The sequence below is a fragment of the Heterodontus francisci genome, chromosome 18 (assembly GCF_036365525.1).
Source record: "Heterodontus francisci isolate sHetFra1 chromosome 18, sHetFra1.hap1, whole genome shotgun sequence".
NCBI lineage: Eukaryota > Metazoa > Chordata > Chondrichthyes > Heterodontiformes > Heterodontidae > Heterodontus > Heterodontus francisci.
The window spans coordinates 55,902,102-55,914,436 of NC_090388.1; the positions used below are offsets into that span (position 1 = coordinate 55,902,102).

At 42.4% G+C, this 12,335-nt stretch overlaps 1 long non-coding RNA gene across 1 annotated transcript in view; it reads left to right on the forward strand.

Moving 5' to 3' along the window:
• LOC137379871 (uncharacterized) overlaps positions 1-11,790 on the forward strand; it is a 59,259-nt gene extending 47,469 nt beyond the window's left edge. Inside the window, exons 2-3 of the long non-coding RNA XR_010976930.1 lie at positions 3,651-3,706; positions 11,698-11,790. This is a non-coding gene — a long non-coding RNA (uncharacterized lncRNA). The remainder of the gene's footprint in view (positions 1-3,650; positions 3,707-11,697) is intronic.
• The last annotated feature ends 545 nt before the right edge of the window (positions 11,791-12,335 follow it).

Here is a 12,335-nt window from a genome sequence, read left to right on the forward strand (position 1 = left end):
AATTTTTTGGAGGGGTAGTACTAATCAGTTTGAAAAGAATGTTGTTCATCGAATTATGGAGGAATTTAAAATTGGCAGTCAAGCTTCTGGGCTTTTAAATATGTGGGTTTGAAGATAAAACTGGGTGAGTCAGATGTTTTACATCAACAATCTTACTTCGAAAATGTCACTCCCATCACAACTGGTCGCTCCAGATCGGGACAGAAAGATGCAGCTGCTTCCAAGGATGAAATGGAACAGTTGAGGAGCCTTGTCAGACAGCTAAATTGGTTAGCCACACAGACAAGACCAGATGCAAGTTTTGATGTGCTAGCCTTGTGATAAAACATCCTAAGGTTGAAGACATCCTGAGGGCGAACAAAACTTTAAAAATAGAGAAGTGTATGCTGAAGTTCCCTGCTTTGGGTGTTCACAAAAATATGAAATTAATCGTTTTTAGTGATGGCTCGCATGCAAACCTTGGTGATGGATTTTCCAGTGCAGAAGGGTTTGTGATATTCCTTGTGGGAGAGAATGGGAAAAGTTGCCCATTGGCATGGGAGGCCAGGAAAATAAGAGTGGTGAACAGTATGCTAGCTGCTGAAACTCTTGTACTCATGGATGCTGTTGATATGGCATTATATTTGTCCAAGATCTTGGAAGAAATGTTGTATAAAAGAGAGACTGAAAGGACAACACCAATTGAATGTTATATAGATAATAAATCCCTGTGGGACAATATACATTCACCAAAAAGCGTAAATGAAAAAAGGCTGAGGATAGCCAGTTTAAAGTAAATGTTGGAAAGGAAAGAAATCTCTAAACTAGGATGGATAAATACTAGTCATCAACTATCAGACTGTTTTCACTAAGAGGAATGCCTCTACTGAAAAGTTGTTGACGGTTCTAGAAGGAGGATATCTCGCCATGTAACGTTTGTGAATCTGATTTTTTTTTGTATATACTTGTCTGTAAGTATTCTTAAACGGAACCTGACAATATTGAAAACGCTGGTCCCTTTAATTAAATGGGACTCATTTCAGTGTTAATAGAGAGCAGGTGATGCTCATTATAGTTTTGCATTTAAGGGCTGGGTTTTTGGCCAGTGGGGGAGTTGCCTCTGAACAGAGAGTTAGTCCAGAAGGGAAGAGTGGGAACTGATATTTGGACTGAACTATGAATTGTCAATAATACAGTTGTGGATCAGAGACTGTCATCGGCTTCCTCATTTTGGTGAATGAACATCTGCCTGTTTATCATCTACCTCTTCAAACTAAAAGCCTCAGGATCACTGAATTCAGCTAGAAGCCAGCCGAATCATCAAAAGCCACAGACTGCATACCTTTTTTTTTAATGGACTCTAACTCAACCAATCTACCTTTCCCCACTCTAACCCATTTGTGTCTAGTGTGTGTGTGAGATTGAAAGATGGCGTGTTGCTTATTATTTTTGTTAGTTTGGTTTAGGTACAACAAAGTTAACTTTTTCTTAATTCAAGAAAACCTGTCTGATGGGTACTTGTTATGATCATAGCAAGTAATCAAACACCTACTGAATTGGCCAGTGCATCCACTTTAAGAAAGAATTAAACCTGTTGTGGTCAAACAAGGAGAAGGAAAAGAGGGATGCCCTTCAACACCTCACATGAGCATAACAAAAGCTTTAATAAAGATTTAACAGTTTTGCTTAAAGCCTGTAAGGATGGCTTGTGCTGGCCATTAGCACAGCCTCAGAAATGAACGGGTTTTTATTTGATTAAAAATATCGGGCACTTAAATTTGCATATTTAGTCTATGCATGTTTACTGCTCCATGCTTGGTACCAGTGAGGCTCTTCAGTGCCTGTGGAGCCCTAAAGTTTTAGTTTACAAGAACATATTGTGCTAGACTGGAAGACAACTCTGATCCATCTGGCCAGTCCCAGGGATCAAAACATTTCAGTTAATTCTCTGGACTTTTCTATTCCTCAACTCCTTATTAAAGTACAAACAAACTTCCCTAAACACCTATCTCCTATCACGCTCTGTACACTATATGCATATACACCAATACTACTATTTCCAATATAAAGACACTTAACTCTCAAGACCATGGGCACAATTTTACCTGGCTTCGGGACCCTGTGTCAGGGAGAAAAGTGAGTCTCGAACCCACACTTGCCGTCAGCGGGGCTGGCTTGGCAATTTTACTCGCCATCCAATTAAGGATGATGAGAGGGTTCCAGATGCTGCTGGACCAATCAGAGGGCTGACAGCTCTAGAGCCACAGTAGCCCCACTGGGAGAGGTAGGCACTGCTGAGGCAGGTTGGAGACTTTGAGGGTGTCTTAAAATGGAGGCGCCCTTGGACAGGTAAGTAAAAATTCAAATTGAGGGCCAAGGGCGGTAGGCCCTGTGGGATGGAGGAAAACCTCCCGGGGTATCACTGGGACTGCCTTTCATGCTCGTGGCCCCTTCTTTTGGCCATGGAACCTCTGGCTCTGGCTCCCGGGCTGCCGCAGGGAGACCGTCTCCACTAAGCTAGCGGCCTCCCCATGTGCTATGGGGCCACTCTGCTGTCGGCAAAATGCTGGTGGTCCTGTAAAATGATCCTTTATAAGGGCCTTTAATAATGCAAATAGGCTGCCTGCCTCCTTGGAGTGAGCAGCCGATTTGCCTCCTGCTTGCTGGTGGGAAACTTCGCTGGTGGCAGGACAGTGATAGGGAGCCATCTCAATGCGGTTCCCTCTGCCTCTGTTCCCGCTACCCGGGGGCCATTAAAAATCAGCTCCATCTGTTTCCTGTTCCCTCAAAACAGATCTGCATAACACTATAGGTTTTTCTATCACTGCAAATTTTGAGCCTCGTCTTTGACAGAACAAACTGATGCAGCAATGGTGACAGTCTGAAGCAAATGCAAGGCCCCCAAATTTTTAAACATACCCGTGGGATGCAGATGATATCATGAAGAACATTACTGGGCTTTAATATATACTCATCCCTTATAGCTGGCAGGGAAATAAAATCCCTTCAAAGCACAATGATTTAACCATAAAAATCTGCTGTCCATGCATATTATTCAAACGGGGAAAGGTTTTGTTCAAAATTGAATACAATACCCTTCTCGGGACCTCTGCCCTTATACACTACAGAAAATAACAGACTAGTGTGTACTTCAAAAAAAAAACACATAGGGAGGGGTCCAGTGAAACTGAAAAAAACACTCTTGCAGTTTATGAAATTAACTCAACCAGCTCATGCACTTGCTTTGTAGCACATGCTAAGCTATGTATTACCCTACGTATAATACACTCGAATATAGATAATATTACAAACTTGTTTATGGCCGAGCCCCAAGAGTCTAGGAGCCTTGAACACACACCTAAATATAGTAAAGAACTTGCAGCAAAAAGTTTCTTATAAATAGGGGGAGGGAAATAATAACACACAGAAAATTTATTATCCGAGACCACCAGCAGAATTGTTCAGCTGCTGGTTTAATAATTAAATTAGTCCAGTTTCTTTGAGTTTATTTTGTTAATCATTTCACTAAGGCTTACTCAACATGACCCTGCCAAATCTGTTCACCAACAATCAAGGGAGAAAGATCCAAAAGCAATTCATGTTTTGGCCGTCACTAGGATGCCCAATTACATTTCTGCACTCTAAATTTTGTTCTTTTTCCTTTGTTTTAGTTGGCCAAAGCACAGGCATGTGGAACAGTAAGAAAACTTCCAAACTGCTGGAACAGGTTTGTGGCACAACTAGGATTTTTTTTTTTTCTTTTCAATTTAAGTCAACGATTTCTTCAGATCAGCCCGTAAACAATAATTCACCACTGACACAGCATGGTCAAGTTACTGCATAAATCTAAATAAGCCAGCCTTTCAAAACGTACAAATATTTCAAACCAAACTGAGAATAATAGTTCTGTTTGTGAAACATAAATCTTCCTGAAAGAGAAAAAAATAACAATTTGAGCCTTCAAGAAATTATTTGGTCAAAGCGACAACAGGTCGATTTATTTTTATTATGGTCAATTAGATTTTGGGAAGGGCTACAAGGAAAGCTAGGATTGGCGAAGGATCACTGTAAAAGCAACAAAAAAATACATGGCCTTGAACTGCCTCAGAAATTTAATTATTTGATATCAAAGCAGTTGATGCTAAGTTTAGCAAAACATGACCAGCAGTAAAAGTGTTGCAAAAATTTATAATTTTAAAAGAATGGAAGACAAATTAAATAATATGAAAGGTATTTCAATGATGCTATTCACAAGGTTGAAGATAGGACTACAACAAATGTAACCTCGATTCTCTCACTCCTTTATTCCCTGTGAATCCAGCTTCTCACTGGGAGAATGAGAATGGAAAATCAGCATTCCAATTTAATGAGCTTAAGTTGTGCATTTTAGTATCAATTCTCCAGCCTCAAAAGTTGACATATGTATAAATAATCAGGGATAAAGAGGTAAAGCCCCAGTAATTCAACACCTATCTGATTCGTTAGTCTCAGGCCACTGGAGCAGTAAGCAATGATCAGAGCATTAGTTGTAGTTTAAAGTTCAGGATCAATGTTAAATCCAATTTCTAAACTTAAGTACTTCAAACAGGACCACAATTACATATTTTATCTCCATAGTTCGGGTTTGGGTAGGTTGTCTCTTGAAAACAAAATCAAGCCCATTTTACAATGATAAAAAAACAAAGTTTTTGCATGTCAGTTACCATATCCAAGCACCACAATGGGTGAGGAATGAATTAAACGTCATTGTAGCTGGAATGACAGCAACTCCATTTACAATAAAAAAAATGTCTTTCAGCTGGTAGCCTTATGTGGGTCATTCTATGTCACAATGGTGCAATTTATAGATAATAGATAATTCCCAATAGTTTAACAGGGGAGGAATGCCTTGTCTTGTGACCATGATGGATTTGTCAAACAATAAACAATCTCATGGGAAAGAGTGATAGAAGGCCAGTGGAAGAGGACTGCCTATTTGACCTCTGTATTTATACATCTGAGCCTTAAAAGTTCCTAGTAAGCTCAAGAGCATGGACAAGATATTGCTGATTGACAGATACACTAGCATATATTCTTTGATAATCAGCATTAGTCACAATGGCATAGAAGTGGAAGAGGTAGAAATTGTGTGGGAGACTCAATTATCAGGTGTCCACCATCTTGTACAAACATACGAATTAGGACCAGCAGTAGGACATTCAGCCCCTCGAGCCTGTTCTGCCATTTGATAAGATCATGGCTAATCTGATTGTGGCCTCGATTCTACTTTTCTGTCTACCCGCTATAACCTTTGACTCCCTTGTCAATCAAGAATCTATCAAACTCAGCCTCAAAAGTATTCAAAGATCCTGCCTCCACTGCTCTCTGGGGAACAGAATTCCACAGACTAACAACCCTCAGAGAAAAAAATTCTACTCATATCCATCTTAAGTGGGAGACCCCTTATTTTTAAACTGTATCCCCGAGTTTTAGTCTCTCCCAAAAGGGGAAACATCCTTTTAGCATCCATCCTGTCACGACCCCTCCGGATCTTGTCTTTTAATAAGATCACCTCTCATTCGTCTAAATTCCAATGGATACAGGCCCAACCTTTCCGCATAAGATAACTCCTTCATCCCAGGAATCCGTCAAGAGAACCTTCTCTGAACTGCTTCTAATGCAGTTATATCTCTCCTTAAGTAAGGAAACCAAAACGGTACATAGTACTCCAGATATCGTCTCACCAACGTCCTGAACATCATAGCAAAACTTCCCTACTTTTATATTCCATTTCCCTTGCAATAAACAACAACATTCCATTTGCCTTCTTAATCACTTGCAGCAGTTGTATACTAACTTTTTGAGATTCATACTCGTGCTGTCTGAGTACTTCGGGAGCGGAAGGGAACATACGGTGGGTGGGGACAGATGAGAGCTTCATTATGATATTAAAGTGAAGTACTATTATATACTAATCACCACATCAGCAATTTTCCCTAGGTTTTGCCAAGAATGCCCTGTGCATTACTCTTCGCTGTGAAAATAAGTCTCTGTGATGGTTGGGCCTGTTGGGAAGTTAGCATTTAAAAGGAAACTGGTCATTGTTAATTTCCAAATATTCAAATTGCAATTTCAGGGTAGAGTTATGGCACAAATTATTTTTCTTACTCTTCTTAGCCAAGTTATTTTTGTAGCTTTTATGCCATGTATTGAGTAATAGAGTCGTACAGCATCGAAACAGGCCCTTCGGCCCACCGTGTCCATGCCAACCATAATGCCTATCTATACTAATCCCACCTGCCTGCATTAATTCCATATCCCTCTGTGCCTTGCTCATTCAAGTACCTGCCCAGATGCATCTTAAATGTTGCTGCTGTTCCTGCCTCCACCACCTCATCTGGCAGCTCATTCCAAATACCCACTATTCTTTGTGAAAAATTTATGCCTTTGATTCCCTTTAAACCCCTTTTAAATTTAGGGTCTTCATGTCACGCTTGCAAGCATCCTGGCAGCAAAACTTTGGGTGCCCACTGGTCGTCTGGCCCTGGCTACCTCATCTTACAGAAGGTCAAAGAATCATAGAATCAGCACAGAAATAGGCCCTTCGGTGCACTGTGTCCGCGCCAGCCATCAAGCCTATCTATTCTAATCCCATTTTCCAGCACTTGGCCCATAGCTGTGGCGTTTCAAGTGCTCATCTAAATAATTCTTAAATGTTGTGAAGTTCCTGCCTTCTTGAGTATGTGACTGTCTTCCATCCTGCAGACATGTCCGATTCACTGAAGCCACCTCAGTTTGATTAGTGCCAACACACTTGGGAGTTCTGCCTTTGAGAGGACTGCCATATTTGTGATTTTGTCCACTAGGATATACCCATAATGTGCTGCAGACAGTGAAGATGGAAATTATTGAGCTTCTTTTCCTGGTAGCTATATGTTGCCCATGTTTCACAGTCATACAGCAAGGTGCTGAGAACACAGGCCTTATAAACCATTAGATTGGTCCTGGGGTCAGCTTGGTGTTATCCCATGCATGTTTCGTGAGTTGGCCAAAGTTGGTAGCTGCTTTCCCTATGCGTGTATCGAGCTCTGCATCAAGGTCAGATTGTCAGTTACCATGGAACCAAGGTAGCAGAATCTGCTAACCACTTCCATTGGGGTGTTACTTAGTGTGAACAAGGGCAGAGATGCAACACCTGGTCCCATGACCACTGTTTTCTTATTTATTTTTTATTTAGAGATACAGCACTGAAACAGGCCCTTCGGCCCACCGAGTCTGTGCCGACCAACAACCACCCATTTATACTAACCCTACAGTAATCCCATATTCCCTACCACCTACCTACACTAGGGGCAATTTACAACGGCCAATTTACCTATCACCTGCAAGTCTTTGGATGTGGGAGGAAACTGGAGCACCCGGCGAAAACCCACGCAGACACAAGGAGAACTTGCAACAGGCAGTACCCAGAATCGAACCCGGGTCCCTGGAGCTGTGAGGCCGCGGTGCTAACCACTGCGCTGCTGTGCCGCCCCTTAATGGACATGGGAGAGAAAGTCCATGAGTCTTTGTAGCTGAGTTTCTGTGACTACAGTTTTCTTGATGCTTATAGTCAAGGAGAACAAGTTACAGGCATTGGCGAGATAGTCCATGAGTAATGTAGCTGAGTTTTCGTATGAGCAACTAGCGCAGTTTCATCAGAGTGCTGATCAGCATGCAATGTGTTTTTTTTTTTTTTCTTTGCTTTCAGCCTTGATAGACTGTAGAGTTTGCCGTCTGACCTAGTGTGCAAGTAGACCCCTTGCAAATCTGCAGGAACGGGGAAGATCAGGAGCATGGAGAACAAGATGCCAAACAGAGTGGAGGCAAGGACACAACCCTGTTTCACTCCATTCTTTATTTCAAAACTGTCAGAAGTGGAGCCATCAAACTGTACAGTGCAGTGTATGTTGCCATGGAAGGAGCGGATGAGACTGAGGAGCTTCAGTCGACAGCCAGTTTTTCCCAAAATCTTGTAAAGCTCTGCCGACACTGAGTGACATCTATGAAAGTAAGGCAAAGGGCTATACTCTGTTCCCTACACCTCTCTTGTAGCTGGTGTATGGAGAAGATCATGAGCACAGTAGATTTGCTGGCACGGAAACCGCACTGTCCTTCCAGGTACACTTGCTCTGCAAGTAAATGGAGTCTTTTGAGTATGACCCTAGCAAAGGCCTTCACTCTGACGTTAAGGAGTGAATTCATAGAATCGTAACAAGGCTATGGCACAAAGAGGCTGCATGGCCCATCATGACTGTGCCGGCCAAAAAACGATCCACCCATTCTAATCCGACCTTCCAGCATTTGGTCCATAGCCCTGCAGATTAAGGCACTTGAGATGCATATCCAGACTCCTTTTGAATGAGTTGAGGGTTTCTGCCTCAACTACCCTTTCAGGCAGTGAGTTCCAGACCCCCACCCCCCTCTGGGTGAAAATGTTTTTCCTATCTCCCCTCTAATTTTTCTACCAATCACTTTAACTCTATGTCCCCTAGTCACTGACCTCTCTGCTAAGGTGAATGGGCCCTTCACCTCCACACTATCCAGGCCCCTCAAAATTTTGTACATTTCAATCAGATCTTCCCTCAGCCTTCTCTGTTCCAAGGAGAACAACCCCAGTCTCTCCAATCTTTCCTGTTAGCTGCATTTTTCCAGTCCTGGAAATATCCTTGTGAATCTCCTCTGAACCCTCTCTAGTGCAATTACATCCTTTCTGTAATGAGGTGACCAGAACTGCACACAGTACTCAAGTTGTGGCCTAACCAATGATTTATACAGTTCCAGCATAACATCCCTGCTCTTATATTCTATACCTCAGCTAATAACGGAAGGGATTCCATATGCCTTCTCAACCACCTTATCAACCTGTCCTGCTACCTTCAGGGATCTGTGGACATTCATTCCAAGGTCCCTCATTTTCCTCTGCACTTCTCAGTATTTTCCAATTAATCGTGTATTCCTTTGCCTTGTTTGACCTCACCAAATGCATCACCTCACACTTCTCCAGGTTGAATTCCATTTGCCACTTTTCTGCCCATCTGACCAGACCATCAATATCTTCCTGCAGCCGACAGCTATCCTCCTCGCTATCTACTACATGGCTAATCTTTGTGTCATCTGCAAACTTCTTGATCATGTCCCCTACATTTACATCCAAATCGTTAATATATACCACAAAAAGGGGACCCAGTACTGAGCTCTGCAGAATGCCACTGGAAACAGCCCTTCAGTCACGAAAAGACCCATCAACAATTACCCTTTTGTTTCCTGTCACTGAGCCAATTTTGTATCCACCTTGCTGCATTTCCCTGGATCCTATGGGATTTTATTTTTTTAACCAGTCTGCCATGTGTGATCTTGTCAAAAGCCTTGCTAAAATCTATGTAGATCACATCAACTGCCCTCCTCTATCTTCCTTGTTACTTCTTCAAAAACTTGGATTAAGTTGGTTAGACAAGATATTCCCTTAACAAATCCGTGCTGACTATCCTTGATTAATCTTGCCTTTCTAAGTGACAGTTTATCCTGTCTCTCAGAATCGATTCCAATAATTTGTCCACTACTGAGGTTAGACTGACTGGCCTGTAATTATTCAGTCTATCCCTCGCTCCCTTTTTAAACTGAGGTACAACGTTAGTAGTTCTCTAATCCTCCTGCACCACACCTGTATCTGGTGGGGACTGGAAAATGAAGGTCAGACCTTCCGCTATTTCCTCTCTTGCTTCTTTTAATAGCCTGGGGTACATTTCATCCGGCCCTGATGATTTATCAACTTTCAAGGATGCTAATCCCATTAATACGTCCTCTCTCCCTATGTTGATCACATCCAATACTTCACACCCCTCTTCCTTAACTACAATATCTGCATTGTCCCCCTCTTTTTGTGAAGACAGACACAAAGTATTCATTTAAGAACAACAGCAACATCTTCCACCCCTACACATGGGTTACCTTTTTGGTCTTTTTTGGGCCCTACTCTCTCCTTAGTTATCCTTTTTTACCCTTAATGTATTGATAAAACATCTTTGGTTTCACCTTGATTTTGCTTGCCAATATTCTTTCATGCCCACTCTTTGCTTTCCTAATTTCCTTTTTGATTTCACCCCTCCACCCTTAACCCTAGCACCAGGGAGGCAACACACCATCCTGGATTCACATCTGCGGCCACAGAAATGCCTGTCTGTTCCCCTGACTATTGAATCACCTATCACTCTTCCAGTCTTCCCTGTACCCCCTTGTGCAGCTGAGCCACCCCTGGTGCCATGGATCTGGCTCTGGCTGCACTCCCCAGGTGAAATATCACTATCCTGAGATATTTTTAGTTGCTGCAATTAGACATTCCTATGGGAATTCTATTGTCATTTAAGAGCAGGTAACGAGGGATGCCTGGCAACTGAAACTACATTCGAAAGGAACTTCTTATATACAATGCTACACATGAACTCCTAACTACAGGCAGAGCCACAACTGCCTTGTCAGCCGTGGCTATGTTGGTAGCACTCTTGCCCCTGAGTCAGAAGGTTGAGAGTTCAAGATCCACTCTAGGACTGAGGGAGTGCTGCATTGTGGGAGGTGCCATCTTTCAGATGAGGCGTTAAACCTAGGCCCTGTCTGCCCCCTCAGGTGGGTGTAAAAAAAAAAATCCCATGGCACTTTCAAAGAACAGTGTGGGAGTTATCCCCGATGTCCTAGTCAAGTCACTACAATTCACACTCCTCAGTTAATGAAACTTGCCCGCATGCAGCAAGACCTGGACAACATTCATGTTTGGGCTGATAAGGGGCAGGTAACACAAGTGCCAGGTATTGACCATTCCTGGCAAAACTCAGGGGAAATTGCTGATGTGGTGATTAGTAGATAATAGTACTTCACTTTAATATCATAACGAATGAAGCTCTCATCTGTCTTCACCCACCATATGCTCCCCTTCCCCTCGCTGAAGTACTCATGCAGTGCAAGATGCTGAGCACCTGATGATTTGAGCCACACTTGAATTGAGTGTGGGCTGGAAAATGAGAGCTGCAGTGAACTTACCCTGGTTCATGTGTGACAGATAAAGATAGCTCTGAATGAAATGCAATTGACTCTCTCAAATTTCGCATAGTTTGTTTTCTTGAAAAACAGAAAATAAACATTTTGAAGAAAAAGTAGCCTGGGTCAGAATAAAGTCTCATAAAACTGGGCGGCACAGTGGCGCAGTGGTTAGCACCGCAACCTCACAGCTCCAGTGACCTGGGTTCAGTTCTGGGTACTGCGTGTGCGGAGTTTGCAAGTTCTCCCCTGTGACCGCGTGGGTTTCCGCCGGGTGCTCCGGTTTCCTCCCACAGCCAAAGACTTGCAGGTTGATAGGTAAATTGGCCTTTGTAAATTGCCCCTAATGTAGGTAGGTGGTAGGAGAATGGTGGGGATGCGGTAAGGAATATGGGATTAATGCAGGATTAGCATAAATGGGTGGTTGTTGGTCAGCACAGACTCGGTGGGCCGAAGGGCCTGTTTCAGTGCTGTATCTCTAAATAAATATTAATTTCCAGTGAACCATTAAGTAAACACATTTAAAATATCATGGCAGCCTGGTTTTTTTTCTGCATCCCAGTTTTGTAAATGCCTTTGTGTCAAATTGGGGAAAATGTGCCTGAGTGCATACTAATTGGACTCAAGGCTCCTTTATTACTGATTAAAGATTTCTTATGTCCCATCTAGACTGTTGGTGAATTCATTGGGGGAAGAGTATGGAGTCAATTTCCTACTGCCTCGATTGAAATGCAAATTGAAAAGAGAGTTTTCCTCTGGCATGCCAAGGTAAAAGAAGACATTCACCATCACTGTTACATTCCTGACTTGTGCCTTATAGATGGTGGATAGGCTTTGGCGAGTCAGGAGGTGGGTTACTCACTGCAGAATTCCCATTCTCTGACCTGCTCTTGTAGCCACAGTATTTATATGGCTGGTCCAATTGAATTTCTGGTCAATGGTAACCCCCAGGACATTAATGGTGGGGGATTTAATGATGGTAATGCCATTGAATTTCAAGGGGAGATGGTTAGATTCTCCTCTTGATGACGTGTGGGATTGGTGAATTTACGTCTCTGAATTTCCTGTACTCTGACAGCACAACAATAGTTGCTTTACTAAATATTCTATTCAGTTCTTAAATCACCATCATTTTTCACAGCTGTTTAAGTTATCTGCATGTAAGTAACGAGAGCTGCACTCCATACTTTTTAAATAAATATTTTCATCAGAAACTAAAGTTTAAAAGCCCAACCTTCAGCATAATAGGATCTTTACCTGCATTTTTATGTTGATTGGGGAGCACTTTGGGTGCAGATGATATGAAA